This window comes from Hyla sarda, chromosome 3 (assembly GCF_029499605.1).
Source record: "Hyla sarda isolate aHylSar1 chromosome 3, aHylSar1.hap1, whole genome shotgun sequence".
Classification (NCBI taxonomy): Eukaryota; Metazoa; Chordata; class Amphibia; order Anura; family Hylidae; genus Hyla; species Hyla sarda.
In genome coordinates this window covers 375,787,651-375,811,247 of record NC_079191.1, presented here as the reverse complement: position 1 = coordinate 375,811,247, position 23,597 = coordinate 375,787,651, and the positions used below count along the sequence as shown (strand labels likewise).

Below are 23,597 nucleotides of genomic sequence, written 5' to 3'. Positions count from 1 at the left end.
TTACAATTTCTTCGTTATCATTTTTTAAAGGGCCAACACTTTCATTTTTAACCTTTTTGCTATTTATATAGTTAAAGAACATTTTGGGGTTAGTTTTACTCTCTTTGGCAATGGGTCTTTCTGTCTCTATTTTTGCGGCTTTTATCTGTTTTGTACATAAATTTTTCTCTATAGCTTTTTAATGCTTCTTCACTGTCGTCCTGTTTTAGTAATTTAAATGCTTTATTTTTGTCATTTATTGCCCACTTCTCCAGTGGAAAACCACTTTTTTTTTTTTTTTTTTTTAATCAACTGGTGCCAGAAAGTTAAACAGATTTGTAAATGACTTCTATTAAAAAATCTTAATCCTTCCAGTACTTATTAGCTGCTAAATACTACAGAGGAAATTATTTTCTTTTTGGAACACAGTGCTCTCTGCTGACATCACGAGCACAGTGCTCTTTGCTGACATCTCTGTCCATTTTAGGAACTGTCCAGAGCAGCATATGTTTGCTATGGGGATTTTCTCCTACTCTGGACAGTTCTTAAAATGGACAGAGATGTCAGCAGAGAGCACCATGCTCGTGATTCAGCGGAGAGCTCTGTGTTCCAAAAAGAAAATAATTTACTTATTAGTTTTTAGCAGCTAATAAGTACTGGAAGGATTAAGATTTTTTAATAGAAGTAATTTACAAATCTGTGCTTGCAGTAAGAAACAGCGTTCGGCACAGCCAGCCGTGCAGCCTGATGATCGCTCTTGGTGGAACAGGTGTGTATGTGTGTCGCTGCTGGTGGGGTGCTCGGCCGGGACAGAGTCATGAATCAAACATGTGAGAGAGCATAGAAAATAAGCGGCACTCACCACGGACAGCTAGCGACAACTTCTTTATTTCTTAGACGTGCAGTTAGGACATACAGGTGCAGGGAGACAGGGACGCCGGGGAATCAGGCTGACTGGTCACAGCCGTATCGTGCTTCCGCACATCGTCAGACCATCTCATCCACTGGGAGCTCACCAGGTAAATACCTGCTAGGCTCCACCCATGGGCGGTCATTTCTGTTACATATAAGTGCAAGTGCAAAAATACAAAACGTAGAAAACGTATAAAAGCATTTAAAAACAGAAACTTAGCCAAGATTCGTAATACTGTAACAAGGACAGGATTAAAAAAATATGCTCAGATCAAGTTTATCGTTCAAGCCGAGGTCTCCTTGTGCGTTCGTGCGCATTATCCATCGGGCCTCGGCTTGAACTAACAACTTGCGCCTATCTGAACCGCACAAATGGTTCAGACAGGCGCAAGTTGTTAGTTCAAGCCGAGGCCCGATGGATAATGCGCACGAACGCACAAGGAGACCTCGGCTTGAACGATAAACTTGATCTGAGCATATTTCTTTAATCCTGTCCTTGTTACAGTATTACGAATCTTGGCTAAGTTTCTGTTTTTAAATGCTTTTATACGTTTTCTACGTTTTGTATTTTTGCACTTGCACTTATATGTAACAGAAATGACCGCCCATGGGTGGAGCCTAGCAGGTATTTACCTGGTGAGCTCCCAGTGGATGAGATGGTCTGACGAAGTGCGGAAGCACGATACGGCTGTGACCAGTCAGCCTGATTCCCCGGCGTCCCTGTCTCCCTGCACCTGTATGTCCTAACTGCACGTCTAAGAAATAAAGAAGTTGTCGCTAGCTGTCCGTGGTGAGTGCCGCTTATTTTCTATGCTCTCTCCCATGTTTAATTTACAAATCTATTTAACTTTCTGGCACCAGTTGATTTAAAAAAAAAAAAAGTTTTCCACTGGAGTACCCCTTTAACATTTTTATTAATCTACATTTTCTTTTATTTCTGACCCTTTTATTCCCATAACCTATATACCTCTTACAGTGAGAATGTAAGATATTTTTAAAAGTCTCCCATTTAGTGTCAGTATTCTTGTTTTTGAGAACATTTTATATTGTTAAGGGCTTCTCTGAGTTGATCAAACTTTGCCTTCCTAAAGTTCATTGTTTTTGTGGCCCCTCGAAAGATTCCCTTATTGAAGAACAAGCTATAATGTATTATATTGTGATCACTATTTCCTAGGTGTCCTTCTACTTGCACATTAGTTACTCTGTCAGATCTGTTGGTTCATATTAAGTCTAGCAGGGTGCCCCCTCTGGTCGGGCCCTGCACCATTTGGGACACATAATTGTCTTTAGTTATAGTCAGAAACCTGTTTCCTTTATGAGATTCACAGGTCTCAGTCTCCCAGTTTATATCAGGATAGTTAAAGTCCCCCATTATTATCACCTCATTCTAATTTGCTGCCTTGTTTATTTGTCTCAGTAATTGATCTTCTGCCTCTTCCATTATGTTTGGTGGCTTATAACAAACCCCTATTATAATTTTTTTATTCTTATCTCCATATATTTCTACCCATAATGCCTCCACATTATCGTTTCCTTCCCGTATATCCTCCCGCAGTGCAGCCTTCAGACTGAATTTTACAGAAAGACAAATTCCTCACCCTTTCCGTTTTGTCCGATCCTTCCTGAATATACTATAACCCTGTATGTTGACCGCCCAGTCACAGCTATCGTCCAACCAAGTCTCTGTTATACCCACTATGTCATAATTCTCCTCAGACATCAACCACTCCAGTTCATCACTTTTATTGGTCAGACTTCTGGCATTGGTCAACATGCAATTGAAAGGTATATGTTTTTTCTTCCTATGTAGCCTATCCCTATTAAATATTCTAACCCCTCCCTCCGCTCCACCCCCAGGTACATTAAGTCCCCCCCTCTCTATCTACACTATCTTCCCCCTCTATGTTGTAGGTTCCCTCCCCCCCCCCCAGTCCCTAGTTTAAACACTCCTCCACCCTTCTAGCCATCTTCTCCCCAAGCACAGTTACACCCTCCCCATTGAAGTGCAGCCCGTCCCTACAGTAGAGCCGGTATCCAACAGCGAAGTCGGCCCAGTTTTCCATGAACCCAAACCTCTCCTTTCTACACCAGCTTCTGAGCCACTTGTTTACCTCCCTGATCTCCCGCTGCCTCTCTGGTGTGGCTCGTGGTACAGGTAATATTTCAGAAAATATTACCTTGGAGGTCCTTGCCTTAAGCTTGCTGCCTAAGTCCCTGAAATCATTTTTAAGGACACTCCACCTACCTCTTACTTTTTCATTGGTGCCAATATGTACCATGACCACTGGGTTCTCTCCAGCCCCACCCAGCAACCTGTCAACCCAATCTGTGATGTGCCGAACTCGAGCACCAGGAAGACAACACACTGTTCGGCGATCCAGGTCTTTGTGACAGATCACCCTGTCTGTCCCCCTAATGATTGAGTCACCCACTACTAGTACCTGTCTGGCCTGCCCTTCACTCCTCCCTCCCTCCTTACTGGAGAAGATACCCCCCTGGCAGTCAGAGACAGAGTCCTGCTGCAGTACTGCTAGCTCTGAAATGGCATCCCCCTCATCTGCCAACCGGGCAAACTTGTTGGGGTTTGCCAGATCAGGAATAGCCTCCCTGACACTTTTCCCTCTACCCCATTATTTAACTGTAACCAAGCTAGCTGCCTGACTGTCCTGCACCTCCGTCCCACTATCCCCCCCCCCCTCTACCCCAAAGAGTACTCTTCTCCAAGTTGTCAATACGTCTCAATGTTGCCAGTTGCTCCTCTAAATCTAGAATCTGGGCTTCCAAATGAACAATTCGCCCACATCTCGCACTACAATATGCACCCTCAAACTGCTGTTCAAGGATTGCATACATTGCGCAAGATGTACACCTGACTGCGTTTTCCAACATGGAGGCCATCTAGTTATGGTGGAGGCCCCCTCTCTTCCATGCATGCCACTGTTGCCGACATTCAAAGCTTATTTTTACTTTTTTAAAACATGTTCTATTTTCATACATTAAATAAGGAATAGATGTATAATTTAACAATACATACGTTGATATAAATCAGTTTTTATAATAATAATTTCAAGTTGTCCAGGTAATCTAACTTCATTGCCTTTGGGATTGTAGAGTCACACAAGAAAGCAGTTTGTGATATTTTCCCATACAACATTTGACCAGCTGTCTGTATATCTTAGTTATGGGCCAGCAAAATCAAAGTTGTGCAGTGACAAATCTGCAGTCTTGAGTAAAGCCTGTTGGCTCTGGGTTTGCCAGCATTGCTAACAATTAACTTGTGATTGCCCACAGGAATGTACTGGAGCGATGGTACCTGATCACCAATTAGTATTGCTGGAATGTCTAATGGAGCTGAAACATGAAGCCATTTTTTCTATATATTTTTTAAGCAGCTAAAACTGTTCACACAGTGCCTGTGGTGCATGTTCAGTGCATATGCTGGGAAAATCTACATAAATATATATACATATATATATATATATATATATACTAACTATATAGCCACACAGAATCAAGGCCTGCCCTACATTGGGTCCTTCTGGGTTCATTGGACTCAGGTGGCACTTTAACTGGGCTGGCACTTTGCCCCCAAAGATTTTTTTTATGCACCACCGCATAGGGCCATAGCTAGGGTGAGGCAAGTGAGGATCTGGCCTCAGGAACTACTGCTAGGGGCCAAAATGACAGCCACCTAACTCCATACCTCACCCCCTAAGTGTGTAAAATGGGTGGCGATGCGTACAATGTTTTCTGTATTTTACAGGGGCAGGGAGTCTGGCTTTAAACAGAACCTCCTGCTTATATGCTACAGGAATAATATCAATAAAGTATAATTTTGATAGTTTTTAGTAGAATTTTTGACATGATGGAACCAACTGTATACTACTGTATACAGTTGCAAACATCACCCATTGAGTACCAATGTAAAAAAAAAAAAAATGTACATTGCGTAGTACATGTTTTTTTATGCACCATCCCTTACTTTTACAGGTAACTACAATTTTCATTATAGGAAAAAAGCAAAAAAAAATAAAAGGGTATACCGATGTATACTAGCCGATAGTATGACCTAGAACCACATCTTTAGTTGCATCAGGGCCTTTACAGCCTGTGGAGATGATCTTCCTGACACTGAAGTGAGCAGGGCTTGTATTATCTAGGAAAGCCTTTATTATTAAGGTGCTGAGGTATTGCAATAAGTATTGGTTCTTGGTGAGGTATTGCAACGCAGTAAAATAAAAGTAGTTTTGATGAGCGTCAGGGCACAAAGACATTTTAATGAGATGATTGTCTCAATAATATGCAAAGAAACAGACATGCGGACACGTGTTGGAAATGGATTGCAAATAATCAATTAAAAATAATAATAAGTAGTTTTTTGTTTTTATTTGTGAAAGACAAATATTATGGAATACTTTAAGTATTTATCTTTTTTTATAATTCGAATTTAATGGCCCTATAGACTATTGGACCAATCTATTTGCCAACCATTCTAGCAGCTAATACAAAAATGAAGAAAGAAGAAGTAAGGTAGCTCTACAATAGGAGGAAGTGATCGAACGAGAACTTCACGTCGCTACGCACGCCGCTCCTATTGGAGGACGGGAGGCGTGCGCAGCGACGTGATGACGACGATGGTGAGCGCCGACAATGCAGGGGATCCCGAAGAGGACGCGCCGGAGCCCCAAGGACCGGTAAGTGATCGTCAGCGGACCACACGGGGCACCGTAAATGGCTATCCGGTGGCAGCTGAAGCAGTCAGCGCTGCCGGATAGCCGTTTATGCGATGGCCCCGACATACAAAAGCATTGTATGTTGATGCTGCCTTCAACATGCAATGGCCTCTGAGAGGCCATCGTATGTTGAAATGATCGTATGTCGGGGCCATTGTAGGTCAAGGGGTCACTGAATATACAAGTAATATATCTGATTCATTGCACACAACAAGCTCCCATACACTATATATACAAGGATCTTACTTTCACCTTTTCTCTTCTTATTGATTCATTATAGCAGTTGGCACATAACTAGGACATATAGTAGGTACATACATATTCAGCCTTCCCCAGTAGATATGGGAAATTCCATTTGAATCAATCAATTTTGGTTAATATTTACTCACTAATTTAGACCATAAAAATGACCAGGTCTTTGACAATGCCCCACCAAGTTGTCCTTTTCAGGTCCCATCACTGTGAAATGACATGCATCATTCGAATGCACCAAAACGCCTTATGAAAGAAATAACATCAACAATTAAAATTAACAGAAATTTTCAAGAGTTCTCAAAGTACAGAAGGTGGGGCGTCAAGAAACTTTGCTACCTTTTTTGCCTTTGTTCAGTGTTGAACCACACACACACATATCCAGAGAACTTGACAATATTCATTAACAATGTAACATCTCTAGAGCTCAATAGCTTCTGCTTCAATACAACTCTCATCACCTTTGTCTACACAATGACATGGGTGAAAAGGAGCATTTGGGGAACATCTGGGCTCCTGAAATTTGCCTACTGCTGATCTAGTACAAAAATCTTAATGCTTTACTAACAATATTGTTTAGTAGCTTGTGTTTGATGTGGCAGTGGCTTGGAACAAACTATGGGAATCCTGGCAATCATTCTCTTCAGGTATGCAATTTCTTCAAAGGAAAAAATAGAGGCATTCAAGTGGAAAAAGCTTGGGAAATTGGCATAAACGGGATAAATTATGTCTCATAGGCACGTGAATAATATATGAGAACTCAGCATAGTGTTGCCCACTATATACTTCCCAAACGTTCCAACAGCAAAATTTGACCTAGAGACCTGTGGGAGAAAACTGCAAACAGAGAGACAAGAATTTGCCCCCGTCATTGTACAACTTCCTCCACTCCACCACCACCGTACTTAATGTCACAAGAACCCCTTTGTCAATCATTTTTTTCATAGTAAGAAATTTTCGAAAGCAATAGTACAAATTTCAAGCATCCTTTTGATCACTCTACGCAACAATGATTTGAGAACTTTTCCCTAGGTACAATTCCTATATCTCAATGTATACAATAGAAAGGACCTTGCCTACAGAAAGTCCTCTCATTAAAAGCCTAATCTGTTCCACTACATTCTTGCCAGACAGAATGATCCAGCATTAGAGCATGCCTCAATAGTAAGCGGTAATAAGACTGATAGAAACAGCTTAAGTAATTGGATTGCTATATGGTATTGAATGTCTGACAACAAAAGATATCAATCTCTATTCTACCACTGAATCTTTGTTCCAGCAATGAATTCATTTAGTCAAGGCTTTGGAGGCTTGCGGTCCCTGTAGGAAAAAATGACAGACCGAGGACACAAAAGCTTGGCCATCTGATGAGCACAGAGAAAGTGACTGTACCCTTCCAAGAAGTTAATTACAGGGAACAAAAGCAGCAGACTTTGACTTTGTTGGTCATTACCATAATCAGATTACTACAGTGCACTCATATTCCCATCATTGGCGCTCTTTGGTTTCATCTCCTTGACACCTCCAGTGTTAGTTTTATTAGTTCAATAGATGCAGTTTGCAGCCCCTTTCTTGACCATCACCATCTTGCCCCATAGTGATTGTACATTGAAGGAAAACTATCATGCAGAAAAACGTATCCCCTATCCAAAGGGCCCCCCGCCATCTCCTGCATGGGACGCTGTTCTCGGGAACAGGGTGTGTCCACCTTCACACAAAGCGGTGGCCAACACGCCCCCTCCATGTATCTCCATGGCTCTCCCATATAAATACATGGAGGGGGGGGGTGTCAGCAGCCAATTCATGCAAGGGTCAACATGCCCAGTTTGTGGGGAGAGCAAGGGTCACATGCAGGAGATCATTGGGGTCCCAGCAGTCGGAAACCCCCTAACCCCCTTACGCATAAAACGTTTTTCTGCATGATAGTTCTCCTTTAAGAAGATATGCCATAAACCTGAATTCATAAATGTGATCCAAAATATCTTGCACCCTTCAGCCTCCGAATCTAATCTATTAAAATAATGAAATCGCTTAATGTGCCTACAGTAAGTGTCTCTAACCGTAATAAAAGGTATAATCAGATGACAGTCCAGTAAATAGGTAATACAGCACACTGGGTTTTACAGGGCCCAGCCAACCCTGTGGCGCTACACCTCAAGGATGTAAAACTTTATAAAGTTTGGTGGTATAAAGTTTTACACCCTTGTGGTGTCTGTTTTACATCCTTGTGGTGTAGCACCACTGGGCTTGCTGGGGCCTGAAAAACCCAGGGTGTTCTCTATTACTTATTTACTGGACCATTGTGTTATTATACCTTTTATTAAGGTTCACAACACTTATTCACATTAAGCAATTTCATTTTTTTAATAGATTAGATTAAAAGTACATTTTTAGGCACATCCTGAGAACTATTTTGTGTATTATTTTTCTATACTGAATGTTGGATGAGATTATACACTAGGCATGGGTATCTGTAAAACTTGTACTTGATACTAAGTTTCTTTGTTGACCTTTCAGCCTCTCCAGCTCTTTTATTGTCCAAAAAAGCATTTGCCAAAGGATGAGCAAATTTACAATATATATATATATATATATATATATATATATATATAGTAAATTTACAAAACAAATTGTTAAAGTTAATATATATTAAGATTTTTTTAATAATAAAATAATAATAAAAAAAACTTTTTGTACTTGGACAAATAAGCCACTGCCACAGAAGATCGATTGAGATAACTGTCGAAAGAACAAGCATTGCTCTTAAATATGTGGCCAGTTTAAAGGGGTACTCCAGTGGAAAACTTATTTTTTTTTTTTGTGCCAAAAAGTTTAACAGATTTTTTAATTACTTTGTAAAAAAAATCTTAATCCTTCCAGTACATATTAGCTGCTGAATACTACAGAGGAAATTATTTTCTGTCTGTCCACAGTGCTCTCTGTTGCCACCTCTGTTTATGTCAGGAACTGTCCAGAGCAGGAGAAAATCCTCACAGGAAACATGTGCTGCTCTGGACAGTTCCTAAAATGGACAGAGGTGTCAGTAGAGAGCACTGTGGTCGTCACAGAAAAGTAATCTCAAAAGAAAAGAATTTCCTCTGTAGTATACAGCTGCGAATAAGTACTGGATTAAGAATTTATAATAGAATAAATTTACAAATCTTTTTAACATTCTGGCACCAGTTGATTTAAAAAAAAAATGTTTACCATTTGAGCTCTTCTGCTGCCTTAGGAACCTTTAAGGTGAGATCTACTTGTTAGGTGCCCAGAGCTCTCTACGGTAAGAATGTTCCCTCTTCTCTCAGCTATGGGGTCTCGGGAAACAGAGAACAGCCAGTGTTAATGTTTAGACCCAATTTATTCCACTGACAGTTGTAAGTCAGTTTTGGACCTTGTTTTGGTCAGTGTTTTTATATAAATTCTGTGAAAATCTGTTCATTATAGTCTATCTTTGTATTGGTTCCACCCCAGACGTTGACAAAAATGCTGGCAAAAATACTGGGAGTGAACTAACCTAAAATTATCTAACATCATCATAAGTGAATTGGTAAATACAGGGATTTCTGTGGATGTGATGGGGAAACCCCTTTAAATAAAAATATACTGAACAAAAAATCACCAGTCTCGGTATGGTAATGTCTATGCCCCAGAAGCACTGAGTTAAATATTAACTACCTGTATTACGATTACATTGAGCATGTGTAGTTAACCCTGGACAGGGAATATTTTTGTAGCAATACAATAGCTGGTTAATGCTTTGCATTACGTTCCAATTACATATCTTGAGGGCTGTATAAGTCCAGCACAGCGCCATATACAATACATCACTGACGTTTCTGTCGTCCAATATATTTTACCCTAATTGTTTTAATAGCCAATTTGTGAACGCCATTTGTTCTACTTCAAAACAATGTCACATAGGGGAAGTTAATAAAACGTAAACTTTTTTTGTGTGGCGGCATTGGAAATACATTAGTGTACGCTCAAATAAACGTGTAAATCTTTTCATTAGAAACAGTGAAATTATACACACGTTTTACATGCCATCCTGATCGCAATAACAGATGTCCAGGGCTTTCTAGTGTAATGATTTACTACGGCTTGTATTTCAAATGATAGAATGATTTATTTTTACAATTACCCTGTAACAGACTGAATTATAAGCTTGTGGGGATTTGCTCGGTCCCCTCTCATTTCTAGTGTACTTGTAGGCAGAGTTTTCCACTCACTTTCCTTCCTTTTTACAAGTCCGGCTCGGTAAACAAAAGTTGATTGTGTTGTGTGTACTGGAGATTGTCCTTCGCCCATTCATTACTGACCAAGTTCAGCTGAAATTTGCTGTTCACATAATGGATATCATTGAATGCCAACAGAAAGGGATCCTCGAGCTAGGACAGTACAAAGTATCCTAAAAATGCATGGTTAAATTAAAGCTGTGGAAATCTATCGTCCCGCGGGAAACGGCTAGAGAAATATAATCTCAAACTCCACAACCAGCAGGTCTGACAGGCTCAGAGGGTTTCAATAGAACAATACCAGCAACTATTTATACTGCTACGAAATGTTACATTAGCTCTCCACCACCGAGGCTGTTCTGCAGAAGACTTGTATCAGCCAGTTCCAGCAACAAACTTTTTGAAGACTGTTGTGTTCGTCTCGTTCACCCTTAATAAAAAAAATACTTAAAAAAATACTTCAAGTTGAAAGTATAAAAAATAAATAAATATCAAAAACCGTAGACTTACGCTTGAGACCAACAGCCATCTTAACCACTGTACTGGAGGCAGAAGTGATGTGGGTCAACTCCTCCTATATCTCTATATGACTAATGGCCTTGAAATGAGTGTGGAGATCTGGCAGTGTCTATTAGCTAGGATTATTAGGGAGCCAAGAAGTAATTTTTTATGTTATATTACGACTACTGAGACTGAACCAGAGTATGGGGCCAACCCCTGGTAAGAAGAGGGGTCTGGCACTCACCCCGCAAGAGGAAAAAACAACAAGCCCACACATAGACTCTGCTCACACTGGTTCAACTTTACTCACAGGAGACAATGAGTTTGGCAGTCATTCTATTTACATTTCAACAGTTTGGCGGTTTTAAAAATGAAACAGTATTTGGATACAGTGCACAAAGGCCCTCCTTAGCCTACCAACCTCTGTCCCTCACATGTTGTCTTTAACTGAGCCATCCTGGTGGCTCTGTCTCTATCTCTCTTAGAAGTCTTCTCTTCGTCAATGCCCTGGTTCTACTGCAGCATCTGCTCTTGCCTAAGGGCATGTGATTGTGGCCCTAGAAGAGGAACATGTGCACACATTATAGATGGTCATTGTCAGCTTGGTCTCTTGTGGGAAAATTTCCCATTTCTATCTTATTACCTCCCCTCATGTGGTGGCACCCATGCAGAGCCTCCTACCTAAAACATCACCATAGGCCTCCCTTGAGGAAACCCTGCTTACAGACAAGCAGCTTTACAAATAAAGTATTTCGAATGAGGCACCATCAGATGGAACATGGTGAGGACTGGCCATCACTAGTGGTTTAGGTCCATTCCTTAGTTATTTGTCTGCAGAACCAAATGTGAAATGAAAGAAAGCATGACAGTAATTTTTCTATGTTTACATCTGCTCCGGAGACTGTCTTTAAGGACTTTATTGCAATAATCAAATTTGCAATATAGCATTTTTACCCATGCAACACCTGACAGACCCTATTACAAATCAAAAGGATCTGTGAACCAAAGAAGGGAGGGAACCCTAAATATAAGCTAGGAGCGTGTGCATGAGAACAGGAACTCTAGAACTTTACTAAACCGGACTTAGAACAAACGTGATTTATGTATTCAGGATAACAGACTTGTGCACACTGGGTGACTATGTGTTGTATATCATTTTCTAATTTGTACTGAAATATTTTGGATATCAAATATGCAGTAAATAAGACAAAAAAAGGTTGTAAAGCAGTATATATTTAGAAGTTGTCTTTTCATAAGTGAATTTATGCAAGAATTGCCTCAAAACCTAAAACAAAACTACATCTAAGTGAGCCCCTCACAAGTAATTGTGTAGTGGAATATGTTTTTTATTCTGCTATACCATTATCACTATATGTATGTGAAGGTGCTCTGACTAAGCTACAGTTTTGTAACTTTGTAGAAATTTGTTAGAGAAAAAAAAAATGCCCAAGTTTGTGTGTGTGTGTGTTGGGGAGTGAATACATTTTATAGGTCAAGTTTTGGTATGGCGGGGAGTGTGGTGCAGGGCAGATGTTGTTACCCTAGGGGCAGATGGCATTAACCCCTTGTATTCGTGGAGCAAGGGCGTGGTTTAGCCTATAACCGCCCGAAGTTTTACCACTGGATCCTGGGCTAGATCGAGGGCAATAAAGACTCCGACACCAAGTTACGGACAACGAAAGCTTTACTGAGGGTAGACAGTTGGTAAAGTCTTTACAGTTCAGCCAGGGCCCAAGGAGGTGACCAGTGATGCGGAGACCCTAAGGGCTTGCTGGGACTTGTAGCGGGACTGGACAAGTGAATGCAGACCATGCTGACTTGACAGATGACAGGGACTGACTTGACTTGACTCATAAAGCTGTGACTTTAGCTTACTTGAATTGATGGTGTCTGCAGGACTTTGAGGTCTCCAACACTCTGGACACACACACTAGGCACGACTGCACTGGACCTCAGCTTAGCAGAAGAGCAGAGCTCAAAAAGAGAGAAGCTAGCTCCACCCAGGGCTTATGTGGGGGAGACTAGCAGGGAGCCCATAGGTCACTCTTGGGATCACCTGGTCACTGGTACCTCCTGGGTAAAAATCACATGACATATAACATGGTATAACTCTTAAAGCAACATTACATTTTATAACGCTTTACATGGTAAAACATATTTACAAATAAAATAAGTGCAGAGGGCCTTGGGGACACTGAAGAAGGCTGCCTGACTGGACAGCAGGAGCATGGGCAACACCTTCTGTACTGGGCAACCACAAACTCCCCCTCTTAATTAAAGTCATCCTCGATGCCCAGTCCTGGAGGGCGGAGGACAGAAGTGGCCTCTGAGTCCTAGTGACAGTTCCTGGGGCATTTATGCACAATGTCCTTCTCAGGTCTGGATTACGAAGCAAGATAAGGATGGGGCATGGTGAATGTCCATACATGCTCTTTAAACATATGGGGTTAATTTGACTTTAAAACTGTTTTCTCAAGACACTCAAGACAACAATATGCATGTCAATATACACTTAAGGGAACCCTTAAACAACACAGGGAACACTGTCCACTCAGGAAGCAACACTGATTGACAATCAATTTCACATACTGTTGTGCAAATGGAAAAGACAAAAGGTGGAAATTATAGGCAATTAGCAAGACACCCCCAATGAAGGAGTGGTTCTGCAGGTGGTGACCACAGACCACCTCTCAGTTCCTATGCTTCCTGGCTTATGTTTTGGTCAGTTTTGAATGCTGGAGGTGCTTTCACTCTTGTGGTAGCATGGGACAGAGTCTACAACCCACACAAATGGCTCAAGTAGGGCAGCTCATCCAGGATGGCACATCAATGTGAACTGTGGCAAGAAGGTTTGCTGTGTCTGTCAACGTAGTGTCCAGAGCATACCAGTCGCTACCAGGAGACAGGCCAGTACATCAGGAGACGTGGAGGAGGCCGTAGGAGGGTAATTACCCAGCAGCAGGACTTCTACCTCTGCCTTTGCGCAAGGAGGAGCACTGCCAGAGGCCTACAAAATGACCTCCAACAGGCAACAAATGTGCATGTGTCCACTCAAATGGTCAGAAACAGATTCCATGAGGGTGGTATGAGGACCCGACATCCACAGGTGGGGGTTGTGCTTACCTCCCAACATCGTGCAGGATGTTTGGCATTTGCCAGAAAACACCAAGATTGGCAAATTCGCCACTGGCACCCTGTGCTCTTCACAGATGAAAGCAGGTTCACACTGAGCCCATGTGACAGACGTGACCGAGTCTGGAGATGCTGTGGAGAATGTTCTGCTACCTGCAGCATGACCGGTTTGGTGGTGGGTCAGTAACGGTGTGGGGTAGCATTTCTTTGGGGGGCCGCACAGCCCTCCATGCCCTCCATGTGCTTGCCAGAGGTAGCCTGACTGCCATTAGGTACCGAGATGAGATCCTCAGACCCCTTGTGAGATCATATGCTGTTACCATTGGCCCTGGGTTCCTCCTAATGCAAGACAATGCTAGACCTCATGTGGCTGGAGTGTGTCAGCAGTTCCTGCAAGAGGAAGGCATTGATGCTATGGACTGGCCCGCCTGTTCCCCAGACCTGATTCCGATTGAGCACATCTGGGATATCATGTCTCGCTCCATCCACCAAAGCCATGTTGCACCACAGACTGTCCAGGAGTTGGTGGATGCTTTAGTCCAGGTCTGGGAGGAGATCCTCCAGGAGACCATCCATCACCTAATCAGGAGCATGCCTATCCATTGTATGGAGGTCATACAGGCACATAAAGGCCACACACACATTGAGCCTCATTTTGATTTGTTTTAAAGACATCAAAGTTGGATCAGCCTGTAGTGTAGTTTTCCACTTTGATTTTGAGTGTGACTCCATATCCAGACCTCCATGGGTTGATAAATTTGATTTCCATTAATAGTTTTTGTGTGTCAGTGCATTCAACTATGTAAAGACAAAAGTATTTCATACAATTAGTTCATTCTTTCAGATCTAGTATGTGTTATCATAGTGTTCCCTTTATTTTTTTTGAGCAATTACATAGATTCATGGATTGAGCAGCCGGAGGCTATCTACCCAATGCCTTGGCTGCTGGGCCCCTTGGTTCTCAACTCTTCTCCCCAGAACTCAATATACGTTGTTACACTATGCAACAGTGTTACCTTTACATTTATCAATTCTGTCAATCTACGTGAATTATCTAGATATCAGGTGAACCTTCTGGCCAGTAGAGTACCCTGTATACGTGAACATGAGAGAAACATTAGACACATAATTGTATATATGTAGAACTTGTGGACTGGGATGACAAATAATGTTACAGTCCTATCTTAACGATTTTCATGTGTGTGGACTACTTTTACCATATGTGAACTGACTATGTGTGGTACATAACTTTACATTATGAGTTAAATTTTGTACCTGATGGGAATTTGTCCTTGTGTCAACCGTTGGGACCTATGTAACACCAATTAGAGGGCATCTGGAACTCTTGTGTCTTCGGGAGCCCTTGGAGCCTCTGAAGCTGCAGCTAACTCTTCCTCGACGAATTCAAGAGCGGGTATTTGTCCAGAGCTGGCGGGACCCAGAGTTGCTGGCATCTGCACTGGAGAGGCTGGAGACTGAGTTGATACTCTAGAGACTTGTGTATAGGCCGGAGCCAATGGGGACAAGACTAAACAACAAAAGTGCCCATAAGGCCCAAAATTCCTCCTAATCCCTACCCCTATCCTCCCCTTCTCTTGGGGTAAATATTTTGTTGTTGGTAATGGGGACAAGACTGGGACTGGTGTGGAGACTAGTGTTGGTTGAACCAGCCCAGGGGTTTTTGCAGACAATATTGGACACAGTTCAGGCTAGGGGAGGACTTGTGGCATACGGCGCAAACCCATATCCTGTTTTTGACGCCAAAAGTTGTGGTATGGCGGCGTGTGCGGTGTCAGGCAGATGTTGTTACCCTAGGGTAAGATGGCATTAACCCCTTGTGTTCGTGACGCCAGGGCGAGGTTTAGCCTATTACCACCCGAAGGTAAACCACTGGATCCTGGGCTAGACACAGGGGCAATAAAGACTCCGTCGCCAAGTTACGGACAATGGTAGCTTTAATGAGGGTAGACAGTTGGTAAAGTCTACACAGTTCAAGAAGGTGACCAGTGACACAGATCCCTTAAGGGCTTGCTGGGACTTGTAGTAGTACTGGACAATTGAATGCAGACCATGCTGACTTGACAGATGATAGCGACTGACTTTACTTGACTCATAAATTTGTGACTTTAGCTTACTTGAATTGATGGTGCAATGTCCCAGTACAGGACATGATCCTGCACTATACTTAGGCCCTGTCAGGTTGAGTCCCTCAGTGTCCTGGGGGCTCTCCTGCAGTGTCTCCCCTGCTGTTATTATAAATGTCATTTATTGTCATAGGATTATAGTCAGTTTATTAATGTATAGCTAGTCTAAAGGCCTGTGAGATGTTGTCTAAAGGACCTGTGAAATGTCATATGTTATGTTGTCACATGATGTAACCCAGAGAGCCCCAGCTTAACCTATGACCCGCAGCTTGACCAATGGTTTTTGGCTCAGCCCCCCTCTATATAAGGGGGCGGCCATTACAATTCTCTCAGACTCTTTACAGAGACCAGCAAACACCAGATACCTCAGTGTTAGTGACCAGCACCTGGAAGGCCGCAAAGCTACAGTCATTCCAGTGAGTCAAAAGTCTATGTATGTTGTCACTACCCATAGTCAAGTCCAGTCTAAAGTCAAGCCTCAAGATAATTATCTAAAGTCTATCACAAGTCTAATTGGTCCCAGCAAGCTGCAGTCCTTCTGTGTTCCTGGCCACCTCTCTGGGATTCACCTAGCTGTTAAGATAATACCATCTGTCTTAACTCAGTAAAGCCTCTGTTAAAGCATAACTTGGTTGTGGACTCCTTTGGAATAGCCGAGATACCGTTTGTGTGGTTACGGAACCCAAAAACCACTCTGGCATCACGAACACTAGGGGTTAATACCATTTTTCCCCTCCCACCTACACCGCTACACCCCATGGTCCCTCCATACACCGTAGGTCACCACAATGGTGGCTGAAGGACTGGACTTTGAGGTCTCCAACACTCTAGACACACACACTAGGCACGACTGCACTGGACCTCAGCTTAGCAGAAGAACAGAGTTCAAAAAGAAAGAAGCTAGCTCCACCCAGGGCTTATATGGGGGAGACTAACAGGGAGCCTATAGGTCACTCTTGGGATCACCTGGTGACTGATACCTCCTGGGTAACAATCCATGTAAAGTGTTATAAAATGTAATGTTACTTTAAGAGTTATACCATGTGATAACATGGTATAACTCTTAAAGCAACATTACATTTTATAAAACTTTACATGGTAAAACATATTTGCAATGGGGAAATAAATGCAGGGGGCGTTGGGGACACTGAAGAAGGCTGCCTGACAGGACAGCAGGAGCACAGGGCAACACCTCCCGTACTGGGCCACCACAATATACTGTATATATTGGAATTTCAGATGATTGGTAATTACCAAACTATTTACGTAGCTGTTTAATGAGGTTAAGAAGTAAATGAGTATTTCATGGTGCGGGGCAAGGATTAAAGTTAAAGAAACATCAGGACAGCCAAAAACATACTTTACTGGGTTTATATTCTACTTCACAAATACACGAGAAACACATATAAAATAGCACCACAGGGTGTTTAAGAAAACAATGTCTGACGCCTGAACAACATTGTGCCACATGCAGTTCGCCCTAAGGGTACTCTCTTTAACCATTAGCTTTAAAAATGGCCGTGAAGGTGGTTTAAACAATGTTGATGTAAGGTGCTATCACACCCTCAGGTAATATTGTATCAGACATTAATATTGATGTCTTAGGGTCCTCATGACTGAGTTTTTCACTTGTAGAAAAAGCAGTAGAACAAACATCTTGCGCACGTGCCAGCATGACCCCTCTCATTCCAAAGAAACATGACAAATGACATTTATGGTGCCTGGTTGCAAGTAAAACTTGAAAAACAGACCTTTTTTCCTTTTTTTATAGTTTTTACTCAATTAAGATTCTTTGGGGGAGATTTATCAAAACCTGTGCAGAAGAAAAGTTGACCAGTATTTTTCAGAGGCCTTTTCAAAAATTAAGAAGAAGAGATCTATGGGCAACTGCTTATTAATCTATGGGCAACTGCTCCCCATTTCCTCTGAACTGGTTTTGAGAAATCTCCCCCTATATGTGTAAATGTGACTTCGTGGCAAATTTAATATATGAAAAAGCACTGTAAATGTGCTACATCAATGCAAATGGGCATCCATGTTCTGACACCAGATTGCCTGGTGTCAAAATACTTTGCCCCTGCAAACTCAATTGGAGGTCCCTCAACATACGATGGTAATCCATTCCAAATGGACCATCGTTTGTTTAAACCATCGTATGTTGAGGGATAGGTGCAATGTAAAGTATAGGACAGTGGTCTACAACCTGCGGACCTCTAGATGTTGCAAAACTACAACACCCAGCATTCCCGGACAGCCAACGGCTGTCCGGGCATGCTGGGAGTTGTAGTTTTGCAACATCTGGAGGTCCGCAGGTTGAAGACCACTGGTATTGGAGGTTATACTCACATGTCCTCGCCGCTCCGGACCGTCACCGCTCGTCACCGCTGTTCTGGATGTCGCCTTCAATCGCTGTTGCCGCGTTCCCGACGCTCCGGCAAGGCCTCTGCTTCCCCGGCATCCTCGCTCTCCGTCGCCGCCATCACGTCGCTACGCACGCCGCTCCTATTGGATGACGGGACGGCGTGCGCAGCGACATGATGACGACGATGGAGAGCGCCGACGATGCAGGGGATCCCGAAGAGGACGCGCCGGAGCCCCGAGGACAGGTAAGTGATTGTCAGTGGACCACACGGGGCACCGTAAACGGCTATCCGGTGGTAGCTGAAGCAGTTTGCGCTGCCGGATAGCCTTTTATGCGATGGCCCCGTCATACAAAAGCATCATATGTTGATGCTGCCTCTGAGAGGCCATCGTATGTTGAAATGATCGTATGTTGGGGCCATCGTAGATCGGGGGGTCACTATAGTTTTCTGGGCAGTAGTTACTTCATAATTGTCCCATAGTAGTGTTGTGACCCTGTATGCCTGTAGTTATAGGGTTAGAAGGTCTAGAAGAATCAAGTAGAATAGCCTTTTATGCGATGGCCCCGTCATACAAAAGCATCATATGTTGATGCTGCCTCTGAGAGGCCATCGTATGTTGAAATGATCGTATGTTGGGGCCATCGTAGATCGGGGGGTCACTATAGTTTTCTGGGCAGTAGTTACTTCATAATTGTCCCATAGTAGTGTTGTGACCCTGTATGCCTGTAGTTATAGGGTTAGAAGGTCTAGAAGAATCAAGTAGAATTCGCCTATGAGCGCTCTGCACCTTCCTCCTATGCCTCCCGTTGATCTGGTTACCACGCCTTCTTTGTATTTGTATATGTGTATTCTACTTGAATACTGTTTTTAAAAGGTATTCTCATCTAGGACATTTATGGCATAGCCAAAAGATCCCATAGTAATATCCCATAGATGCGAATCCCACCTCTGGGATATGCACCCATCTTTAGAACAAGGCTTTCCTGCTTGCAGCTGCAAGAGGTGGTCAGAAAGTGAACATTAGCTAAGCCCACTGTTTTATGCAGTTTGCCTAACTCCCATTGGGGGATATTTATCATTGTTTGCTTTGGTAAGCGAGTTTTGTAGGCATTTTTTTTTTTTTGCTTTTGGTTTGCTTGTGTGTGACATATTTATCATACTATCAGGGTTGATAAATTTGGCTCACATATGCAAAAACCAATAAAATCACTTTGAAATACCATCTTCTTAGCAAAAATAAGCTAAAAAAAAATTTGTGTGTTTAATACATTTTTTAAAAACTTTTTCCCCCCTAAATGTACTAACCCATTTTTTTTTTCTTTTCATTTCAGATCCGTCTATCCTGTGGGCTACTTCAGATTTGGTGGACTATGATGACCAGCGTTTTTTGTTTAATATTAACAACATTTTGTAATGTAATCTTTTTTCAACCGTACTAACTATGTAACTATGTAATGAGGGCTTGTAGGGGTGTATTTTTTTGGAATAAAAGTTTTTAAAATGTGTTTTTTTTATTTTATTTTCTTTACAGGCTTAGTAGTGGAAGCCGTCTTATAGATGGAGTCCATTACCAATCCAGGGCTTAGCGTTAGCCCCAAAAACTGCTAGCACTAACTCCTGATTATTACCCTGGTACCCACCGCCACAGGGGTTCCGGGAAGAGCCGGTACCAACAGGCCTGGAGAATCAAAAATGGTGCTTCTGGTCCTTGACCACCCTGGTAACGTCTGGCTGTTTCTGTTTGGTTGGTATCTGGCTGAGAATAAAAATACAGGGAACCCTATGGGTTTTTTTTTTTATTATTTATGGAGAAAAAAAAACCTCATAGAGTTCCCCATATTTTCATTCTCAACCAAATACCAACCAAACAGCAACAGCCTGATGTTACCATTGTTACTGTCCCTCCTCAGCCTAAATGACGCCAACCTGTTACTGCCTAGGCCCAAGAGTGCCATATTTGAAACTCTGGGCTTGTTGGTAGCGGCTCTTCCCAACACCCCTGTGGTTGTGGGTACCCGGGTAATTATCGGGGGTTAGCGCTAGCGGTTTTTGGTGCTAACGCTAAGACTTGCATTAAGGGGGCATGGTCCTAATGTCACAACCCCACAGCCCGCACCCAGCCTTTGGAAAAGTGGAGTACCCCTTTAAAGAGGGTATGACATGGAGGGCATGACTTTGTGCATCATAAATTGTGCCAAAAATGGCGTAACATTTTGGTGTTAAGTAAGCCAATTAAAGATGGTCTAAACTTAGACTAAGGCATCTAGTTTGTTTACCTGACAAGCCCTTTATTGCTTTAATACAGTTTATTCTCAATCTGCTCAGGAATATTGTCATTTTGGAAATAGACTAGGTTAATCATAAAAGAAAAGAAGCATATTATACCATTATGCATGTAATACAAACAGCATGCACTTCCTGACAGTCGAGGAGGCTCTACATTGGGTGGCTGTAGATTTATAGGCTCGTCCTATAAATTAGCTTTGTAATGGCTTTTTCTATATGTCCTAATACAAACATGTCTATCAGCTCTGTACACCTGCATTTCCCCCCTAAAAAAAACTATGTTTAAGTTCAATGAGACTGTAAAGAGATCTTTTGGGCACATTCTTCTTTTGGTTTACTACAGGTGTTTTATTGCATTGAGGTCTGGCACTAACTGGGACATTCCAATCCATTTCTTGGACAACGTGTATGTGTTTAAGATGTTTCTTATTTGGAAAGTAATATTCCTCTTCAGCTTTCGAACCGAGGCCACCATATTTAGAAGAAGCACGCTGGGGCCACCACTATGTTCCGTTGCTGGTAATGAATTTTCTATGTGATGAGCTGTGTTGTCTTTCTTCCAAACATATGGTTTAGGTTAAGACCAATAAGTTCCACCATGGTCCCATTAGACCACACCACAATATTACCATGTGATTTGTAATGACGAAATGCATTTTTTTTTTTTTTTTTAACCTTAGTGAGATTTTTTTGTTCTTGGTAAGCAATCCTACAAAAAGCTACACTATCCATAATATGTGCAGGATTGTCCAGAAGTGACCAGTCATTAGAAGAAATTCATATACCTTGTCCTGGTAGATGACTCCAGCTCCAATCTTTACTATGCAAAAGTATGCATTTCCCCACTAGTCATGACTAGAGTTAAACGAACTTTTGAAAAGTTTTGTTCACCGAACTTTTTGAAAATCGTGAGTTCGGTTTGACTTGAAACAAGCAATGAAATGAAATAACTCCAATGAAATAAGGCTTTATCCTGGCAAGCCAAAATGTATCCTTTTTTTGGGAGTATCAACAGGTTCTTAGTCTAGCAAGTGAGGAAGAAAGTATGGATTTTTACAAACATACTAAAAATTATCCCTCTTATTGTGGATGATGTGTTGTGTACGTGTAGGCCTGGATGGAAGTAGGGTGATGGTGAATTGGTGTTACTAGTAGTAGCCAGTGTACAGCAGACAGTGGTGAGGTAGAGTTATCTGTAGCCAGCAGAGAGCAGGCATTGGAGAACAGGTATACTTCTACCCAGGTTTTGTGGTACATAAGGTGCTGAAGTAAAGGTTTAATTTCTAAATTTGGACTCTGCCTGTTCCTTACTTTCTATAAGAAGATAGCAAAACGTTTTCAGATGTCAATATCCTCTGTTCGGAATGTAATTGAGATATGGCAGACATCAGGAACAGTGGAAGTTAAAGCAAGATCTGGAAGACCAAGAAAAATATCAGACAGAACAGCTTGCAGGATTGTGAGAAAAACAATTCAAACCCCACGTTTGACTGCACAATCCCTCCAGAAAGATCTGGAAGACACTGGAGTTGTGGTACACTATTCCACTATAAAGAGATACTTGTACAAATATGGTCTTCATGGAAGAGTCATCAGAAGAAAACCTCTTCTACGTCCTCACCACAAAAATTTGCATTTGAACTTTGCAAATGAACATATAGACAAGCCTGATGCATTTTGAAAACAAGTTCTGTGGACCAATGAGGTTAAAATTTAACTTTTTGTCCGTAATGAGCAAAGGTACGTTTCGAGAAGAAGGGGAACAGAACTTAATGAAAAGAACCTCTGTTCAACTGTTAAGCATGGTGGTGGATCAATCATGCTTTGGGGTTGTATTGCAGCCAGTGGCGCAGGGAACATCTCACGAGTAGAAGGAAAAATGGCTTCAATAACATTTCAGAAAATTTTGGATGCTAACTTAATGCCATCTGTGAAAAAGCTGAAGTTTAAGAGAGGATGGCTTCTACAAAGTGATAATGATCCTAAACACACCTCGAAATCCACTGGGGATTACATCAAGAGGCGTAAACTGAAGGTTTTGCCATGGCCTTCACAATCTCCTGACCTCAACATAATTGAAAATCTATGGATAGACCTTAAAATAACAGTGCGTGACAGACAGCCCAGAAATTTTAAAGAACTGGAAGACTTTTGTAAGGAAGAATGGGCAAAGATACCTCAAACAAGAATTGAAAGACTCTTGGCTGGATACAAAAAGCGTTTACAAGCTGTGATACTTGCCAAAGGGGGCAGTACAAGATATTAACTCTGCAGGGTGCCCAAACTTTTCAGACACCATTTTTTTGTTTTCTGTTATTTTGAAAGTGTAAATGATGGAAATAAAATCTAACTTTTGTTGACATATTATAAGAATGTCTAATCTGTAATTTGATGCCTTTGGAGATTTTTCCATCTTTCCTTGGCTTCTTTATGCACATTAATACAAATTTTTACCTGGGGTGCCCAAACGTTTGATCCCCACTGTACAACAAGGTACAGATAAGGCAAGTTTAAACCTTTTTTTAGGTGATACAGATCACTGCACCCCACTGGCTATTGTAGCTGATTCAGGAACACTATTACAGTCACAAATCTCTACTGTCTTCACAGGCTCTATAGGTATATAGTTGCCACTTGAATACGCTGTGTGGTTGAGTGGCACAGATCAATGCACCTCACTGTAGCTGGTTGAGGAACACTATTCAATTCAGGTATTTGCAGGTATGAGCCTTGAAAAGGCTTTGGATTTGTGGTAGCAAAAGTTGAGCCCTTCAGAGGCTGTGATTAAGCTCTTTTAGTGTACAGGAACAAATATAGGATTGTTGCACACACACATACACACAAGGTCTCTATATCTAATCTGTATCTCTCTCTTTCTAAACACCAGCTGTCCTTATTACTGCCTTTCCTGCTCTCTTCAGTAGCTCCATCACTCTGAACACTGTGGGTGACATCACTGTCCTTTTATCTGCATCCTATTGGCCTTTGTGCTGACTGACACATGAAAGCAGCCAATCACATGATAGACCTGGGTTATCATGTGATCTGCTACTTTCCCTA

At 41.9% G+C, this 23,597-nt stretch overlaps 1 long non-coding RNA gene across 1 annotated transcript in view; it reads left to right on the top strand.

Moving 5' to 3' along the window:
• The window catches only part of LOC130360832 (uncharacterized), a 79,101-nt gene extending 59,391 nt beyond the window's left edge, over positions 1-19,710 (top strand). The window contains exon 3 of the long non-coding RNA XR_008890816.1: positions 19,583-19,710. This is a non-coding gene — a long non-coding RNA (uncharacterized LOC130360832). The remainder of the gene's footprint in view (positions 1-19,582) is intronic.
• Positions 19,711-23,597: the final 3,887 nt, after the last annotated feature.